The sequence below is a fragment of the Myodes glareolus genome, chromosome 26 (assembly GCF_982192425.1).
Source record: "Myodes glareolus chromosome 26, mMyoGla1.1, whole genome shotgun sequence".
NCBI classification, from domain to species: Eukaryota; Metazoa; Chordata; class Mammalia; order Rodentia; family Cricetidae; genus Myodes; species Myodes glareolus.
Window position 1 is genome coordinate 31,802,075 of NC_142051.1, and position 20,520 is coordinate 31,822,594.

A 20,520-nucleotide genomic window follows, 5' to 3' on the forward strand; every position below is an offset into this window, starting at 1 on the left:
CCTGTCTGGATTCCACAAGTACTGGGATTGCAAGCATGAACCATTACTCTTGGCCTTATCTCATCTTTGCAAGCCTGTGCAAGTCCTGGGCACCTTGTCTTTACCCATCTGCCTGAGACAAACCAGACAAGATTCATAGTGATTTTCAGGGTAGGAGATATGTCTGACAGACTCATCAGTCTCAGAAACTCAGAGATAAGTGTCTGTTTGCTAGGCCTATTGTAACTAAAGAAGCTTTCCCCTCCCAATCAGCTTAGACGGAGCCCTAATAACACACTGGGTGGAAATTAAGTGGAAATCATTCCCAACTGCAGAGACTTGACTTCAATTTCAATTAGGACTCTTGAAAGGAGTAGAAACAAGGTCTTAAGGCATCTTAATGCTGAAGATTAGAAGCCGGAGAACCTGACCTCTTTCACAATGTTTAAGAACCAAAGTGTCTGGAAATGTCAAGAGGCACTGTGGGAAGTATCGGCGACAAAACTCTGCACATATTTTGTGAACAGAGAAAGCACCCAGGAGGTTGGGTCTCCTCTATAAGCATGTTTTTCATTTTGGGGAGGAGTGGGATGATATTCTCAGAACCCAGTCTTACAAAATGTCCCCCAGCAGTAGAGTCTTGTCCCAAATACATTATTTGAAATGTATTTTTGTATAAATTATTCAACTGCAATTTGGAGGGTCTAAGATTTCCTAGGTGTCATTGTTTTTCACCAGAATCATAAAAATTGGAAGTTATTGCCCACAGGGCTTTTGTTTCTCATACATTTGCATAAAGTTTGAAAATGCTGAGGTAATCTAAAATTTTGTAAGACATGCAAAGCCAAAGCGACATTAAGTAGTGCTCTTATCTTTTCCTAACTAGATTGTGTTTCCTGAAGTCTGGTTATAAAGTGTCACATCCTAAGTACTTCTTTCTTTCTTTCTTTCTTTCTTTCTTTCTTTCTTTCTTTCTTTCTTTCTTTCTTTCTTTCTTCCTTCCTTCCTTCCCTTCTTCTTCTTCTTCTTCTTCTTCTTCTTCTTCTTCTTCTTCTTCTTCTTCTTCTTCTTCTTCTTCTTCTTCTTCTTCTTCGTCTCCTTCTCCTCCTCCTCCTCCTTTTCCTTCTTCTCCTTCTCTTCCTTCTTCTTCTCCAGTGCAGTGAACTTTATTGATGGTATTCAAAAGAGTAGGGCTCCCTAAGCCCCTCTTGCTATCAGGGAGTCTGGGATGGAAACTGTGAGGGATATGCTCACTGTCAATGGCTGAATTAGGTCAGGGATTGCTCAACAGCCGAGGGCCTCTCTCTTGCTGTGTCCTTGCTAGATGGGTGGTCCAGGCTGGGCTTCTTACTCCTTGGAGGTTATGTAGGCCATGAGGTCCACCATCTGTTGCTGTAGCCAAATTCATTGTCATATCAGGAAATGAGCTTTGCAAAGTTGTCATTGAGAGCAATGTCCCAGCATCGAAGGTGGAAGAGTGGGAGCCACTGTTAAAGTCACAGGAGAAAACCTGGTCCTCAGTGTAGACCAGGATGCCCTTTAGTGGGCCCTCAGATGCCTGCTTCACCACCTTCTTGATGTCTTCATACTTGGTAGTTTTCTCCAGGTGGCATGTCAGATCCACAACGGACACATTGGGGGTAGGAACACGGAAGGCTATGCCCGTGAGCTTCCCATTCAGCTCTGGGATGACTTTGCCCACAGCCTTGGCAGCGCCACTGGATGCAGGGATGATGTTCTGGGCAGCGTCACAGCCAGCTCACCACAGCTTCCCAGAGGAGCCATCCACAGTCTTCTGGGTGGCCGTGATGGCATAGACTATGGTCATGAGTCCTTCCGCGATGCCAGAGTTGTCATGGACGACCTTGGCCAAGGGAGCTAAGCAGTTGGTGGTGCAGGAAGCATTGCTGACAATCTTGAGGGAATTGTCATACTTGTCATGTTTCACACCCATCACAAACATGGGGGCATCTTCAGAAGGGGCAGAGATGATGACCCTTTTGGCCCCACCCTTCAAGTGGGCCCCAGCCTCCTTCTCCATGGTGGTGAGAACACTGGTAGACTCCACAACATACTTGTCGCCAGCATCACCCCACTTGATGTTAGCAGAATCTCGTTCCTGGAAGACGGTGATGGCCTTCCCGTTGATAAGAAGCTTCCCATTCTCAACCTTAACTGTGCCTTTGAACTTTCCATGGGTGGAGTCATACTGGAACATGTAGACCATGTAGTTGAGGTCAATGAAAGGGTCATTGATGGCAACAATTTCCACTTTGCCAGAAGTGAAGGCAGCCCTGGCAACCAAGCATCCAAGGCCAAATCCATTCACTCCGACCTTCACCATCGTGTCTCTGGAACAAGGCTGGCACTTCACAAAAAGAAGCAGCTGTCTCTAGGACAGGGAGGAGCAGGGACCCTCCTAAGTACTTCTAAGAGCTAAAGTCTTTTCCTTGCATGAAAATTTTGTTGGCCATCAACTTTTTCTCACGATCATTGTACAATTATATTAGATAAGATTCTAAATATACTTAATGACCTACCAAGAGAATATCCCAAGGAGAGCTGACTTGCCAACAATGACTTGAGAAACACCAGGAGAAAGCTGTGGTTTCAGAGCCCTGCTTCCTGAAATTAGTTGTCAAGAGTTTGTTATGCAATTGCATGTTCAAATTGACAGCTTTGCTGTACTCTTTAAGATGTAGATTTCTTTCTGTGTGTAGGTGATATAAAGTATTCTGGGGAGCAATTTTACTAAAAATAAGGCATCTGTGTCAATAATGAGAGCTCATTGTACAATGTAATATCATCGCACCTGCAAAGGTTCAAGAAGGTAACTTTAGGTGAAATGAAAAACCCTTTTATATAATTGAGCAGCCTATTTTCCAAAGCCGTATTTATTGAACTTATTATTATGTGTTGCTGGCCTCCAAATGACTAATTCTCTACATTACGGGCACAATGGCATGACACAGAAGAGGAAATATGAAAGATTAGGATCTGTGACAGCTCCCTAGATCCACCTGTCCTCTATAGGTCCCTGCTGGCGAATGCGTTACCAACTTATAAGATACTGGCATTTGTGCAGTAACTTTGGAGAACTCAGAGCTCTCCTAATCCTCATGAAGTCATGCAAATGAATGCTTTTTGCCATATCCCTCTAACCTTAAGGGTCCAGGGCTAGACTATAGTTCACCTAATCTTTTAGACTTTTAACTACTGCCTGTGAAATATTTACAACTTGTTATTTAGCCATGGAGTGTATCTGAAAAATGAACAAAGATTGTCCAAGAAAAATCTCTTTTACACAGTCATTCTGCATGTATCTTCCAACGATAAAGGAAATTCAGGATGTGATGTTTAAGAGGACTGTATGCCCAGCATCATATACAAGGCCAAGAACCATACCTCTTTCTTTGGTTTTTAACATCTTTGACAAAGTACTGGAATTTTTATTAAATTAAAAGAAAATCTCAGAGATGGAAACAACCATTAAGTTTTAATAGATGAGTATTATATTGATTATAATTTGTATTTAATAGATGATTATATTTAATAGATGAGTGTTGTATTATATATATATAATATATTATATATATTCAGATTATATATAATATATATATAACATATATATATATATATGTTTGAAAAGTTGTAGCTGGTTTATATGATCTCTGGCATGCACTAAATTTCTTTAGCTCTCGTCTATCAAAGTGGGCTTGGCATATTTCATGGAAAGTTGAGAGCCTTCCCTCTGACGTGTACCTTTGCAGTGTGTCACTGTGAGGAAAGAAAAGAAACCGACGTTACTGGACAGGGTCGGATATATTGGAGCCCCATGAAGAGTGGCTTCGCTGACGCTTGAAATGAAAAGTTCAGGTTTCTAGAGGTGACTTTCCTCTTCAGTTCTGTGATTGCATTGGAGTGAGAAGCAGACCAGGGCATGCATTACAGAGGCTGTAAAATCACGCTGACTAGTGGGATAATTTAATTCATGCCCGTGGTGGAATGAGCCCCTATCCTGTGCAGTGATTGCTCTCTGAAACTTCCAAGCTAGATGGCTTATCAGATACAGGCATGATCAGTCGATCTGCAGTCTCTTTCCCAAAGGCTCACTTAAAGAATCAAATCCTAACTCATGGGCCCAACCACTCGAGATTTCCCTAGAGACCAGAGTTATGACTGTGTAAATCAAAGATAGAAACATAATGAAAATATGTTACATTTCTTCCATTTATTTTTATTCCTGTGCATCACTGCAGCTCAAAGTGAGGGGTAGCTAGTCATAAAAATATTTTAAGAGAGGTTTAGTCTCTCTTTCTTAACTCAGTTTGACTTCTGACATTCACAGCATTGGGGCGTAGGCAAGCACACTCTGAGACATTCTCTCCTCTGCAGAGATGCATGCTGTAACTGGGTGAGGATTTCTGTGCATTTCCAAGGTGGTTCCATTCCATGGGCGGGCTAGGATAAGGCTCAGTCCACTGTTTCAAGATCTTGGGTGATTGGTCCGGGGTCCTCTTGCCAGCTCTGGGTTGCTGACAATGAGGACAACAAGTATAAAAATAAGAGCTAGGGGTTATTTAGCATGGCTATGGTTAAGATGAAATCTCTTCTCTCTTCGATAGGGCAGAAAAACAAACAACTGAGACCTCATCTACATTGCTGCTTACCACTCAGTTAAGAGGATACAGAGCAAACACTGACCAGAGATCTTTCTTGTCTTAACCATGACCTTATTATATTTTCAGAAAAATCTCGATTTACCCCAAAGGCCTTTCTGGAAGTGGATTGCTACAGCCTCCATAAAAATTTACCCAAACTGAGTTGTTTGCAACAATAGAAATTTGTTCTCTCATAGTTATAGAAACTGACATATATCAACACGGTACAGGCAAAATTGATTTTTTCTGGGATTGGTTTCTTCTCTTTTAGCTCCTGTTGGTTGCTGAAGATTATAAGCATCTCTTGACTTGATACATACAACCCTCTGCCTCTGTCATCACAGGATGCCCTTCCCAAGGTCTTTGTGTTTGTGTGTTCACATGTGGCATAAGTCATTGAATTAAAGCCCATTCGATTCAGCTTTATTTTACCCTAACTTGATTGCGCAAAGGTTTTATTTTCAAATTAGGTCCGACTCATAGGTACCAGGGATTCAGACTGGCAAGTATCACCTTGGAACAGCGCAATTCAACCACAGCACGTTTGTTTCCTATTGCTCTTATTCAATTATTCGTAGATTTTACCCAGAAACTCAGTTACGGGAAAGAAATGTCTGTGTGCCGATTGTGCCGTCAGGCCTAGTAATGTGAGGGTCCCCTGAAGCCTGTACGCTTGAGGAGCCTGGCTTTCTCCTTAACGCATGGAGAAGAACAGAAATCCATATCTCAAAGATTCCCCCCCCCACCACCACTGAGATAGGGTGGTATTTTGAGCAATTGTTTTGCCCTATCTTCAGCGCAGCTGTGGAAGGGGCCGTTTCCTCCTCCAGTCAGGCCACAGAAGAGCTCATGGCAGAGATTCCTTCCTCTGCGTGTTGCTGTAACTCCGCCGACATCTCACCTCTTCCTGGAACAGTGCGGTTGCATTCGCTTTACTCTCCCTGTGAGCATGCTAGTGTAGGGTGAATGGGGAGCAGGGAAGAACGGCCCAGAATCAGAGACCCCATCGTTGCCAAACAGAAAAGGCTGATGAGGCCAGAGAAAGAAATTCAGAGAAAGGAAATGGAAATACTAAGGTTATCAACTGAGAGAGAGAGAGAGAGAGAGCGAGAGAGAGAGAGAGAGAGAGTGAACAGAGAGAGTAAGACATAGAGAGACAGAGACAGACAGATAGACAGACAGACAGAGGAGAACTGTGACTTCTAATTGTTACTCATGCAACAAAACATGGTCACTGATAAGGGAATCCAAAAAGACTCCTGGCTCCAGATGGTGAGAGGCGAGGCTATTATGTATATTAAAACACCGTCTGTATTTTTGAGAATATTGACACCATATTCCAATATCCAAGGGAACCTGTACAGATGCCCTAATTGCGACAGTACCTGCAATATATTCACAGCCTCTCCATCTGTGTGGTGTTGCTGGCGCCGGCCACGCACCATTTGACAATCTGGCGCACGATGCTCTTTCTCTGACCCCATCTTCCCCACTGCATCGTTTAGCTCTAATACGTTCAGCCACAGAGGCTTTCTAAATCATTCACTTAGTGACCGAGGGCAAAGCTACCTACTCGCCACCAGGGAATGAGTCATCGCATCATGAAGGCAATGGGAAGACAGAGAGAGAGAGAGAGAGAGAGAGACAGAGAGAGAGAGAGACAGAGACAGAGAGAGACACACACACAGAGAGACAGAGAGAGACAGAGACAGAGAGAGAGACAGAGAGAGAGACACACACACAGACAGAGAGAGAGACAGAGAGACAGACATACATACACACAGACACAGACACACACACACATACACACACAGACAGACAGAGAGAGAGAGAGAGAGATTTGTCAACAGAAACTGTGTGTTGTAGAAAATGAGTTCGCATGTAGGACACCATGCAGATTTAGTGGTGCGCGATAGATGGGTGAATTTTGACAGGAAATGTCAGGACGTTTTCAGAATCTCCAACAAGAAGGGAAAGGCAAGCTACATATTTATTGACAAATAGCCTCTGTGGGATCACCATTTAATCACTCGCTATCTTTGCTCCACTGCGATTGCTCTCAGAGGAGCAGCATCAGCTGGAGGCTTCTGGGTCATTGAAGGGTTCTCCGGGACTGCTCCTTAACCTCTCAGCGTTTCCACGATCCTGACTGGCCTGGAAAGACGGTGATCCTGGCAAAGTTTATCCTCAGCATCCGATCTTTGTCTCACCCGCTGACTGGGCAACCATTTTCTCTCTACCCTCTAACTTTCAAGCTTGATCAAATTAAACATTATAAAATCTGTAGCAAATGGAAAGTACAGATAGACAAATTAAAATAACTCATCTATGACGTCGCTGCCAGCACTGTTTGTTGATATTTTGCCTCATATAATCCTGTGATTTATTTTTTTTATGTGTACATAGGAAGAAGATGCTCTTCTAGCGATTTTTGTATACCATTAGTTTTCTAAGTAGCCTCTGCATCCAGGACTGTGTATGTCCCTTACCTCTGCATTAAATTATCGCATTTGAATAACTTAGGTTCCTGCACATGCCATTTTCCATATTTTTGCTATTTCAAATGAGTCAGGGGCCTTTTTCTGTCAGATCTTTCCCTCAGATTAATTATAAACAGCAGGATTGTGAGTCATAGGCTCCACATACTTTTAAACTGTATAATACACATTGTTTGATTTCCTTCAGAAATAGAGTCATTTTCTTATACACAGTGTCTCTTATCATAGTTGTAATGATTCCTGGACTCCCCTCTCTTTCTTTGATGCTCGTCATTGAACCCTGGCATGGATGGCCAGTGTTCCACCCCAAGCTGTATCTCCAGCACTAAAGATGAGTGTGTATATTTCTTACATAATCTGGTAAATGTTAAGTAGTAAGTTATTACTGTTTTAGTCTGAATTTATGTAATTCCTTGTTTGTGTGTATGCTTCTTTGCTTTTTCTTTTGTGAACCAACCTTCCAGAAGCATTTCTATGATCTTGATTTCTGCTTTTGTCCTTTTGAACCACTTTTAACAGCTTCTAGGAATCAGTGACTCTCTTTTGTGATGCAGTATTGTAATTTATATTATCTCTGGTGTTCCAGAGAAGATGCCTTTGTATTTTTATGTGGCTGAATCTATGGTTTAACTTTAGGGTTTCTCAATTCCCGAATAATTATTGTATTCTAGTACTTTCCTTCCTTCCTTCCTTCCTTCCTTCCTTCCTTCCTTCCTTCCTTCCTTCCTTCCTTCCTTCCCTCTTTCCTTCCTTCTTTCCTTCCTTCTGTCTCTCCCCCCTCTTTGTTTGGTTTGGTTTTGTTTTGAAGACAGGGTTTCTCTGTGTAGCCCTGGCTGTTCTGGAATTTGGCTCTATAGGCCAGGGTGGCCTTGATATCAGAGATCCACCTGCCTCTGCCTCCTTAGTGCTGGGATTAAAGACTCCAGTGCCCAGTCACATTCTAGAATTTTTGCCTTTTTTCTTTTACATGAGTGTGTTTGATTTGGCATGAATACAAAGTAAAACTCTCTATTTGTATCTCTCATTTGGTTTGTCATGTTTTCTCTTCCAAATTCTTTCTCACTGATATGAGAGACTCCATTTCCCAAGTTCTAACCTCATCTGTTCTACAGTCTATGCATTGATTTGCATATGCACTGTGTCTCTGTCTTTTCTGGCACTATGGTCACACCCCTTTGATTATTGTTAATTTGTGATAGCTTTGGTCATCTGATTAAGTTACATTATTTCCACTAGAGAAAGTGTGATCGCTTAAAATTTACTAAAATCAAAGAAATTCTTTTCTGATAAAATACATTGTTAAAAGAATACAAAGAGCCAAACACTGGACATAAGTGTTTGTAAAAATGAACATTTTTATGGAAAGCTTAACTTAAGACTACAAACGACTGTGAAAATCCTGCAATAAGAAAACGATTCCATTTAAAATATGGAAAGGGCCTCCGACTGCATAGCCGTCCTTCGCCAGACGAAGGATCTATGGTGATAAGCAAAATATACATCAGTATGGTCATGGGCCACGGCCGATTCAGGCACCCTCTCCTCTGTCCAGAGAGCAATCTGGGGGATTTCTCCTTGGACCTGGGATCCCATATATAATCAAGTCTCCTGTAAACCCTAAAATGGCTCCCTTAGTTGAAATATATTGTTCCCTGATCCCATATTCATCCTACCTCCCTCCCCCCCCCATCCCCGGCCACCAAGCTTTCCCCGTTCCTCCCCTACTCTCTTCTCTCTAGCCCTCTCCCCCTCCATCGACCCCCCATTGGAGCAACGGATTGAGCCCCCCGAGGTCTGGAGGGGGAGCGGAAGGAGGAGGAACATGAAAGACGAAATCAGTACTGCGAGGGATGCTATCACCCACTGATACAAGGGAACGGATCTGATGAGAATTTACCAGGGCCAGTCGGACTGGGACTGAACGAGGACGTGATCTAGCCAGATTCTCGGAATTTGGCCGGATTCTCTGACTGTGGCTGGCCCGGGGTCTTTCTGAAAAGCCATTGACTATGACACTGGGACCTGTTTCCTCTGCATATGCTGGTTTTTGGGGATCCAGTCTGTTTGGATGCTCGCCTTCCTGGACCTGGAGGGAGGAGGAGGGAGCTGGAGCTTCCCACAGGGCAGGAAACCCTGACTGCCCTGGGGGACGGAGGGGAAGGAGGGGGGGAGTGGGGGGAGTGGGAGGGTGATGGGAGGGGGGGCGGAAATGGAAACTTTTATAATTTAATAAAATTTACTAACAAAAAAAATATGGAAAGGATATGAAGAGTCACCTCACCAAAGAAAATATACACTACTCTGTGTAAAAATATGGTAACTATATGTAGGAAAACACGCTTAAAGCTGGGGATATACGCAAGTGCTGGTAATCAAAACCAGGTCCTTTAGAACAGCAGCCAGTCCTGCTGAGTCATTTCTTTTAGCCCAATGAACCATTAGTATCTACAGTTCACAGCATATGTTCAGGTTTATACTTTATATCATACTGTTGCTTGTATAGGTAGGGAATGGAAGAAAGATAGGAATCCCCCACTGTTATATTATTATATAGATTAATTGCACTGTCTTGAAAATGTCTCTTTCTCCATAGCTGCTTGCCAATCACTTATCATTTTACTACACGCATATTTAATTGTTCTTAGTAAATAAGCAAATACACATATCATATTGTTCTCTACTGTTATTGGTTAAAGTAAATGTATCCTATCCTATTCTGAATTCTGGTTGCTCTAAAGTTGTCTTTGCTTTCCTCTACTTTCCTTCCACTTTTCTCCTGGTCCGTCTTTTGTGTTGAATCACTCTTCAATGTGGGGATGATTATGGCGACGTAAACATCATTAGCAACTCAGCAGCATTGTCAATTGTGATTACACTTTGTTGCTTGTGTAGGTATTCTTTTTTCTTCTGTAGTTTTAATTACTTTCCCCCAAGAAGTGAAAGACATGTCTAATTATAATCAAACACCTGTCGATTGGCTCATGTTCCTTGAATCTGTGTTTTTTGAGAGCTCCTTGCTCTTGACTCAAATCTGAATGGAGACATTTTCTTCAGCTGTATTTTTCTTTCGTGTTCTCTTCACTAACGTCCTCAGAATAGCGTGTCTCACTCTGTGAGTAGATTCTTTAATCTGTGAGTTCCCAGTCTTCCCCTTTCTGACAGATCTGGCCTGTGTTTACTTAAATAAAGTAGAATTCGATTCCCATCATGCTCTAATACCCCTTGCAGGATGTACAGTTAGCACTGGCCACAGGAGACATCTGCTCCAGGTTTGGAGGACAGGCGTGAAACAGACACCACAGCCTGTGAGACAACTTCATGTTTTTGTCAGATGGTACCTCATTGACCCCAGCACCTTGCACCATAGACGTCTGAGTTCCTCTCAGATTCCTCCTCAAGTTTGTAGTCAGAATTTGAATATCTCCACAGGGTATCCCATGTTCTGCCTCTACAGAGTCTTGACATGCTCAGCAGAAAACAGATGTGGGTTCTTGGCAGACTTTGTCTTGTGTGTTCCTGGCTAGCCTCTTGCCAAATGATGAATCCTGTACATCCTCATTTGTCCTAGATGTACCCTTTTCCTGGCTCCATCCAATTCTCCCTCCCAACTCTGTTGGTTAACTGACAGCGACTTCAGACTTCATACTAGTTTCACCACCAGCTGTCAGAAGTTATTAGGTACAATATTTATTATGAATTGACTATTCATAAAGACATTTCTGATTTCCTAGTCATATCTAAATCACACACTCCTATATTGGTGGATTACTCTTCAAGTGGCTTACTGAGAGATGATTCAAAGCAAATAAACATTTATGAACTTTTTGTGTATAAATATATATACCCACTTTTATCTTAATGTCGAACAGAAGATAGAATATTGGGAGAACTTCTTCACAGAATTTGACGCTGCCACCACATTACTCTCAGTTCCTGGGGATACTATCGGGACTCTGATGTCATTTTGAATTTCATGTTCTTTGTGTGTAACCTTTGATTTTACCAACCTCTGGAAGCTTTTGAGAGTTTTCTTTAATCTCTGAACCATCCATGGAATGGTGAAATTGCCCCTGTCATTATTCACAGCGATAGACCTTCAGTGATCTTTCTCTGTGTGGGAACTTTCACTCCAGTTCTTTCCTTTCTTGTTCTATGTCATCGATTTCTTCCGTTTCTTCTATTAGCTCTGGACCTCCTAAAGGGAAGTGCCAGATTCTGAATGGATCCCACAATTCTCTACCCTTTTGTTCTGCTTCCTAGCAAGTTAATTCATGCATTTTAAAATTTTTCTTCACATTTTCCTCAGAAATATTTGAGGTATCCAGTTAAATCTTTAATTTCTGAATTTTTTTAAAAATTCTTTGACTCTGATTTAGGCCTCCATTCTTTGTTAAAAGGTACATTATTTTCTCTTACTTGTGATAAACCCCTGTTCTTTAAATTTATTTTTTTTAAAAAAATAAAAATACTTTAAAAAAATAAAAATATTTTTAAAAAATAAAAAAAATAAAAAAGTAAATTTTTCTTTACTTTTCTCTCTCTCCCTCCCCCCCCTTTGTTTCTAATCTGTGTTTTATTTTTGTCTTTATAATTCAACACAGAGTATCTTGACTGTCCCCTCCCCTATAAGAAGGTGACATTAAGACTGACTGGAGTGTTAGCACAAGTTGGAGCATTCATCGCTACATCATAGGATGGTCTCCCTCTCATCTCCAAAGGTACTCCAAACAAAACAAAGCAAAGGTATCCAACTCCTACAGTCTGTGCATTAATCAGAAGACAGTGAAGGCTGGGTGGGTGTCCTGCTTTGGCAGGGCTGCCTTAACAAAATGTAAATTATGTTTTAGCATCTTTAACAACAGACATTTATTTTCATATTGTTCTGAAGTCTTGAAGAATTGCATCATGCTACTGGTCCCACTTCCTGGTTTATGAATATCTGCTACCTTGTTTTCTTGTGATCTCTTCCCTGCGTGAGTTCATTGTGGGCCAGACTGCTGAAGACTCTTCCAAGATGATCAACATCAAAGTTGGCTTCCTAATCTTCTGAATTCACGGCAACTGTACCTCCCAAACCCCCCAGATACTACCACCATGAGAGGCAGAGTTCCGGTATAGATTTGAGATTCAGGAAATAGATAACTCAGTCTATACCTAAGGATACCCTAGTTGAATGTATAATCACTTATTCCCTCTCAAGTTTCAAAACAATACCTCATTTCTCTCTCCACTCTGCTTGTTTACAATTTACGACGTTATGTGACCATGGTGGCGTAGTCCCAGGTGTGCTAGGAAGAGAAAAAGGAGTAGAAATCTGCTTACCATTTAACCAAAATTGTACATTTCACATTCTGGTTTCTAACTCACTGTGAAGCCAATTAATACCTCAAATTCTGATCCCTTTGCCCTCACCCAAGTTCTGGGATCACTTATAGTGCAAAGGATCAAAGCCAGAGTTAATAATTACCATTCTTCTCCTTTCAGATTCTTGGAAATAGTTTGTTCTTTTAATTTGTTTTCAATCTCTGGATGGTTCTTATCAGCTTCCTCTAGCTGAGTTGTTTAGGAACAGAGCTTCTACTGCTTCTGCTGATTGTTCAGTGGTTTCTCTCTAAAATATCGCTTGGCACATGGGGGTTGCTTTATACATAATAGGTGAATGCTAAATGTAAGTCCTTGGCTTCTGCTTTTGTTTCTGTTACATCAATTGTCATTATCATCTCTAAGTTTATGCAACTATTGCCTGATTTCCACATGCACCTTTATTGTGATTACTTCAGCAACGGTCATGTTAGAAATAACACACATTCTAGTGGGTGCTCGAAGGAGTGTGCTTTCACGTGATCATGTTTACTTGAATGCCAAGGATGAGTTTCCAAATTTTAAGAACTGAGTTCAAAAAATGTGAGGTCCACAAATGAGAGCATTTGGAGATTGCTTTGAAGATTGTGTGGCTTATCTTTGGTTTTCTCCACTATGAGACTACGTTTGCTATTAGTCTTAAATCCCAGGAGCAGACGTCATCCAGTGGTTTACATTTTCCCATGAAGTAAGTACACTAGACCCTGGGAGCTCTTGGGCTCTCTCCAGTCCCTGAACTTTAAATAAATTATGACACATTTATTTTGCAGCTGAATTAGGTGCCAGGAAAGATCAGAAAATCTATCTTCCATTTCTCGGATCGGGGCTGATCATCCCAGCAATGTTTGTATAATGACTCTCTCCTTATTGATCAAGGGTCAAGAAAGTCTGGGGATTTTGCATTTTGAGAATTTAAGAATAATTTATGGTTAACAAGCAATACTGGGAAGACACTTATTCTGCATGCTTTGTTGCTAAATGCAGCTGTCGTAGCCAGATGCCAAGAGATGTACACTGTCATAACAGCTGTATTTCCTGAAGGAAAGTAACTTAGTAGCACAGTGCAGTGCAGCCTAGTGGTCCCTGGCTCTGTTTTTCTCTTGGCATCTTACTGAAAAGCAACATTCATCATATATTATGGATGTGAAAATTTATGAAATCTATGTATTCCAGACTGTACTTTCTCTCTGTTATGAATGTTGAAGATAGATTTCTTTTATGTCCTTGGATTCTTTTTCAGTTTGCTAAGCATTTTACAAGGGAAGTAAGATTGTTATCCACTTATCAAAAGTTGTATTTTATAAATTAGCATTCTTGAATGAGCTGCCCTGATAACAGAAGGTTATTGGAGTCTCTAGCCTTACTTTTCTCTTTCAGAAGCAACAATGGTGTTGTTGTTCTAAAGAGAAATAAACATATATTACTTTTGTTTTAAACCTATGAATTCAGGGGACTGTGATCAAGTGTTACTAAATCAAGACATTGACTTGTTGTAATTGAAAGCTCTTGCTAGCAGAGTCCTACCCAAGGTTGAGAATAAAAACATAGAACACTTAGATGTCACAAACTTTACAAACCTATAATCCTGACATCAGCTGCTGCATCAACCATTATCTATTAGTTTCTAAGCAGAGAGAAAGCCTATTTTACTCTTGAGGGACAGCAGAAGACATACAGGGGATTCACAACAAAAAATACTTCAATATTATAACAATGACCATAGGAATAATTAAACAGTATAACAACTGCATCAGCCCAAGTCATACTACATTTGGGCTTCTCTCATGATGAATCCTTACTCATGGATGGAAGGAACATATTTTTAACGCCAGGCTTAATTTCTTCATCTGCCATAGTGGTTGGACTATGGCTACTGGGTGTCACTTAGCAACTTTCATTCACATGTTTTGTGTATCCTGCAAACAAAATAACCTTACCCTTCTTCTCTGAGATGGAATGTTATAAGGGAAACTATAAAGGACCAAACTGAACCAGAAAAATAAATTGATATTCTGTCACTTATGGAAACTAGCTGTCTTTGTTAATTACAAAAATACTCTTTGCCAAAACTGGTGGCTGCTACTTACGTTGCCATGAAATAACCATGTTGTAATCTACATGTAAACATGTATGACTTACTTCATGTCCCAATTAATTCAGTCTGAATTCAATTTGAGTCTCCTACTAGTGCAGCTGAGTGCAAGGGGCAAAATCTATTTGAAAAATTCTGTCTGTCAGTGAATTAGGAAAACATTTAGCTTTCTAACTATGTCGTAAACAAACGCAAAACTTAATATGTCTTGGAAAGCTCATTTCACATCATGTCACGGTTTGATGTTGCTTTTCTGGAGGAAAGACTCATATCAAATGTAAATTTTCCTGAATGGCATTTCTACCTTAGAGTTGCTATGAGCGATTGTAGAGTATCCCAAGTCAAATTTGCATAATGTTGACTGAAACCTTCACACACACAAGGAAAATGCTACTAGCACATTTGCTCTGACAATATGGAGAACTGAAGGATTTTAGAGATGAAAAATACAAAAAGTATATGATTATGAGAAAGTTTCCTCACAGCTGTTTGGATTATATAATAACGCTAACGCTTAAAATTCCCCAATTAACTGGCCACTCCAAGAACGGGATGGTCTAGCATTAACTTTAGTTATTGAGATACATTTTCAAAGGATTTTGTCTGTGTTAGTTTTGATGCAATTTGGTGGGCAATGCATCCTTTGAAGATGATATAGGCTGTAACTAATGCTATGGCATTATTATAACAATTAGAATGGGCTACAAGTTCCCCTATATCGTCCAAACATTGTTCTTATTACGTCTGTGAGGGTCTTTCTCAATAAGATGCTACTAGACTTGCTGATCTAATTAAAGTAGAGCTACCCTTTGTCAACCATGTGTGCCTCATCTACACACCTGAAGGCTTGGGTGGAAAAATAAATAAAAATTCATCCCCTGTCTGCTGGATGCTGATTTCCTTTAGCCTGTGAGCTTGAGAAGAAGGCTTGAATCTAAATGAATAGGTTTTCTCTTCCTCAGACCTTTCATTCCAGACTGGGGCTACATCAGAATTTATCCTAGGCTGCTGTGCATTCCAGGGCATCTCAACCTTTATAAGAATGTGAGCCAAGGCCATATAATAGCTCTCTTTATATAGAGATGATGGACATGAAGTGCAGTAGGAGAGGCATATATACCTGCATAGTTTATGCATATATATTCTGTAAATATATAATATATATTAAGATATAAGCAGGATAGACAGTTATTTGTAAGTTTTACTATATTCTCTGTCTGTCTGTCTCTCTCTCTCACACACACACACATACACACAATTGATTTTGTTTCATTGGAGAACTCTGATTATTGAAGTGAACATAAATTTAAAAAATATTAATTAGTTAGTCATTGAATTTGTTTTCTATATTCAAGGTAAAATAAAGTTCAAATGACAATCATGTCTTCAAGTCATCTTTTCTGTAATTTTTCCAAGATTCATAAACTATTTAAAACCAAGCCCCATTTAATACTAATAAATTGCCAATGATTTTCTACAAACTAAACTTCATTCTTTAGTGACATCACAGAAGTTAATATGAATTGAACCCTGATGCTGGCTAAGTGTTTTAATTTTACAATATCAGCTGCAGTTAGAACATGCATTTGACTTATGTACTTTTGCTGTCTGGTATTTTGTAACATTTACTCATTTTAGTGTCTAATCAAACATCAGAAATTTCAGAACATTGAAGAAACATCAAAGATGTGGTGACTAGGAAAGGAAGATTTTTATCTATGAATTATTATATATTATATTGTATTATATTATATTATTATAATTCTCAGAAAGTAAGAAATGACTTGGTGGGGCTGGAGAGATGGCTCACTGGTTAAGAGCATTTGCCTGCTCTTCCAAAGGTCCTGAGTTCAATTCCCAGCAACCACATGGTGGCTCACAACCATCTGTAGTGAGATCTGGTGCCCTCTTCTGGTCTGCAGGCATACATGCAAAATACTAAGAATACTGTATACATAATAAATAAATAAATGTTTTTAAAAAAAGAAATGATTTGGTGACATTGCTTGAACACAGACACTGCAGTAACATTGACTTGCTTGGAAAGGAAATAATAAGAATATGACAATGCTTTCAGAAATATAATAGGGATGTTAATCAGTTACAGTTTCCAAACTTGGACTCTACCTCAGAGGTGGGGTACATGGCTTGGGAGGGGTGTGGATGGTGCTGTTGGAAGAGGTGATTAACAGCCAGAGAATCTTAACAAGTTTTGCTACATGCAAGGCAAAAAAAAAAAAATCATTAAACAAAAAGGAAAAAACAGTTCTTAAGATCTTTGCTTTTTCATCTTCCCAAGGAGTCCATGCTGTCTGGAGCAGCTGGGGCACATGGTCCTCAAATTCTCTTACAAATTGTTAAACAAATTGAAAAAATATACATCACTTTTTTCTTCCTAGAGACCTTGGCGATTGGTTTTCTCTGCAAAGCGAGTTAAAGTTTAAACCAACTTAGAGGTTATATATAATTTATCCACTCAAAAGAGAGACATGAAGAGCATTTATTGGCTTGAAATTACAGAAAGGAGGAAATTGTTCTCAACACCCCCTCATCACGAGGGCGATTAGAATGATCTGGTCGAAAACTCAGCTGGCAAAGGCTTAGGTCTCCAGGAAGCAAGTCCGCATGTTCGCATCTAAGCTATAAATTAGCGGACGAACCCAGAAATGGGATGATAGTTGTTGATTCCCAGGCAATTAGAACACAAGGAAAAGCCTAATCTGAGATAAATTGGGAAATCTTTCTTCTCCTTGTCAGCAGCCTTCGCGGCATGTTAATTACAGGGGGTTGATAGCAGGGAACAATGGAGGGCCTTTTCCATGCTGAACCTGATGGGAAGCTAAATCATTTCTGTACAATTGTCTTCCTGTTTTGTTGCTCTGAAAGCCCAGTGTTCCTCAGACTGTTGATAATTGCTCCTTAATGCAAATTTGTAATGCCGTGTTCTCACGCTGCTCTTTCTAGAGAAATATTTGCCTTATCCTAAAGTCTATCAGAATGCCAAACTCTTTCAATAAAACTGCAATAACTATTTTCTCCAGCGTGAGAACAATGGAGGCATTTTTTTTTTTTTTTGAGTGTGCGACTTAAAAGCTTTAGTTGTAGTTGGGAAAAGAGATTAGCAAACATACCGTCATGCTTTGTAAGAAATTGGACAGGACTGTAGGGACAATCACAGTGTAAATAATCTAGTTTTCCCTCCTCTAAACCAGGGCCACTTGTACGACTCTAGCACATACTCTCCTCAGCCATTTTATTCTCCATGACACATTATTATTTTTTATTTTTCTTGTATGGATGTTTGGGATGCATGTGTATAAGCATGTTTGTTTCTGTGTGTGTATGCTTGCATTTGCTGTGCGTTCATATTTAACATTGGGATCTTTATTCATCGCTCTTCCACCTTCTTTACTGAAATTGAGCAGCATGGTGAAACCCGGTGCGGAATGATACGGCTAGTCTTGTTAGAAGGTTTGCTCTGGGGAGCCCCGTCTCTGCCTGCTGAGTCTGGAATTACAGGTCATTGGCTGTCGTACCCACTTAGCCTTTACAGTAGTTCCTGGGGACCCCAACTCCAGTCCTCATGTTCATGTGCCAAGTACTTTAACCACCGAGGCATCTCCAACCCCTCTATCTTTGCTTCCATAAACTGCACAGGATGAATGGTCTATTCTAGCTTTAAGTGTGCCAGACAGAGGACTTAACTACAGTTGCTGAAACCTACTTTTCTTCGGTGTTAATGTAACTACTATATCAAGTTTCATAAGGCATACAGATATGACTCATGAGAAATTCTGAGGGTGTTTATACTGGGGGCTGAACAGATTGCTCAGTGGTTAAGAGTACTTACGCGTTTTGCAGAGGACCTGGGTTCAGGTCCCAACAATTACATCAAGTGGCTCCAAACCACCCATGGCTCCAGTTCAAGAGGATCTAACGCCTTCCGAACCCCTCTGAAACCTACACCTATGTGGTGTACATCAACTTGTGTGAGCACACACACCTACACATAGCAAATAAATCCAGCTTATTTTTTTTAATCAAGAGGTATTTCTGCCCACTTTACAAAGCCCTAAAGTCAAGCGTCACATAGGCCTTCAAAGCATAATGAGACAGAAGTGGAAGTTCCTCCTGGTACAGTGGTACATATATGCAATGGTAGCAGTGGAGGAAGGGTCACCATGTCAGGAGGATCCCAAGTGCAGCGCTAATGTGACCTACACCGTCAGACTCTCTCAAAGAAACAGAACAAAGACCACAGCAAAGGAAAGCGAGCTGGGTTCTTTAGGCCTGAAGCATTTTCTTTTCCTTTAGAAGAACGTTTGGAATCACACAGAGCAGGTGCCTTTGAACGTGAGACGAGTCGCACACGTGTGCTTCTGAGATTCATTTTGGCTATTTACACAACCAAGAGCCTGCAAGGGGCCCCATGAGGGTCTCAAGTTTGTGCAGTTGGGGCAAAGAGACTCAGTTGCCTGCGGAAGCAGTAGCAGCAGGAAAGAATCCGTTTGAATAACATTATCTTACAAAACAAGACTTATCTCTTATCACATCTTATTCAACGTTTTTATTCAAAGAACTTAGGCGCCCATAAAAGCCAGCCCTGCGTTTTCTGATGAGTCTATTCAGCAAGCTTCCTCATCATCATTGCCTTCTCCTTCACCCAATTTTGCACATTATTTCCAACACTTCTGAATCTAACTCATGACCCATATCAGAAAATAGGTCACCCCCATCCCGCTTAGCAGAGTTCTAGCTTCTTACCAAATTTTAAGTCTATAATATATAATATAACATAAAATAATATTATAATATAATATTATTCAGTGGGCACAATGCTGCATACCAGATCACTAGAACTTATTTAGCTTATATATATATATATAAATTTTTATATACATTCAACAGGTCCCTCCATTTATCCTTCATGGAGATCCTAACATCAGCCACTATAATCTGATTATGTGTATGGGAATTATACAGTGAATCTTACCATGACCATGCGACTGACTGTTTTAGGTACTTATATAGTATAACATGGATTTTTCTTTGGCTTGTCTCACTTACCATAATGATGTATCTATCATCTTATACCTGCTAGGAGACTTATTGATTTTTCAAAAAGAGATATAATAAGTGTTGGCAAGAGTGTGAAGAAATTGGAAGCACTGTTCAATGAAGAATTTAGTGGATATTATGCTGAATGACCTCTTACTCTGAGATAGACAGAAACAAATCAAATCCCCCCTTTCAGCAGCTTTTACCAGCCTAGCGAGCTGTTGTCTGGACCCCATGCTTCTTCTGATGAGATCATCCCTCACCACACTCCATACAGATTTTAAACTCATTGCTACGTAGAAGCTAGTTCCATAAAAATTCTTTTTCCATAACTCTAAACGTCCAGATTTTCTGGATATAATCATTTTGTTTAAAACACAAAATCTGTCATGCATAAAGAAGCACATTAATATTTCATCCATTGTTTCTGGGATAAATGGCTTCACTGTCTTCAAACTATACTAGTTATGGCTAACAACGCTAGTCTAGTTTCTTAAAAAAGTCTTCATTCATCTTAATTTATCTCTCCTTGTGTGGTGATGGGATTAAGAGAACAGGCAGGGCCTGGAAATAGTGGTTGAGCTGCATGCAGAAAACAAGAACTGATGGGTTTGTTAGCAATGTAAGGCGAGGAATTGACAGGAAAAGCCTTCTGCAAATATAAAGAGGTAGGTAGAGTACAAAAGGAGGCAAAACTACTTTCTTTGCAGACCCATACAAGCTAATTAACAATTTTTATGTCTCCTTCTAGAATCCAGAGGTACAAACTTTCTGTGAGATTCCTTGGCCAGACACCAAATTATCAGGGAAAGGAGAGGAATATAGTTAACTTGACGGAGAATGAATCAAGGAATGCAACACTCTAAATGAG

At 40.3% G+C, this 20,520-nt stretch overlaps 1 pseudogene; it reads right to left on the reverse strand.

The window, feature by feature from the left end:
- Window positions 1–1,326: 1,326 nt before the first annotated feature.
- LOC125389686 (glyceraldehyde-3-phosphate dehydrogenase pseudogene) lies at window positions 1,327–2,343 on the reverse strand (annotated as a pseudogene).
- Window positions 2,344–20,520: the final 18,177 nt, after the last annotated feature.